This window comes from Coregonus clupeaformis, unplaced genomic scaffold (genome assembly GCF_020615455.1).
Source record: "Coregonus clupeaformis isolate EN_2021a unplaced genomic scaffold, ASM2061545v1 scaf2734, whole genome shotgun sequence".
Lineage (NCBI taxonomy): Eukaryota > Metazoa > Chordata > Actinopteri > Salmoniformes > Salmonidae > Coregonus > Coregonus clupeaformis.
In genome coordinates, this window is record NW_025536188.1 from 21,946 (window position 1) to 22,500 (window position 555).

A 555-nucleotide genomic window follows, 5' to 3' on the forward strand; every position below is an offset into this window, starting at 1 on the left:
CTGCCTGCCTAACCATTCTCTGCAGCCTGCCTGCCTAACCATTCTCTGCAGCCTGCCTGCCTAACCATTCTCTGCAGCCTGCCTGCCTAACCATTCTCTGCAGCCTGCCTGCCTGCCTAACCATTCTCTGCAGCCTGCCTGCCTAACCATTCTCTGCAGCCTGCCTGCCTAACCATTCTCTGCAGCCTGCCTGCCTAACCATTCTCTGCAGCCTGCCTGCCTAACCATTCTCTGCAGCCTGCCTGCCTAACCATTCTCTGCAGCCTGCCTGCCTAACCATTCTCTGCAGCCTGCCTGCCTAACCATTCTCTGCAGCCTGCCTGCCTAACCATTCTCTGCAGCCTGCCTGCCTAACCATTCTCTGCAGCCTGCCTGCCTGCCTAACCATTCTCTGCAGCCTGCCTGCCTGCCTAACCATTCTCTGCAGCCTGCCTGCCTAACCATTCTCTGCAGCCTGCCTGCCTAACCATTCTCTGCAGCCTGCCTGCCTAACCATTCTCTGCAGCCTGCCTGCCTAACCATTCTCTGCAGCCTGCCTGCCTAACCATTCTCTGC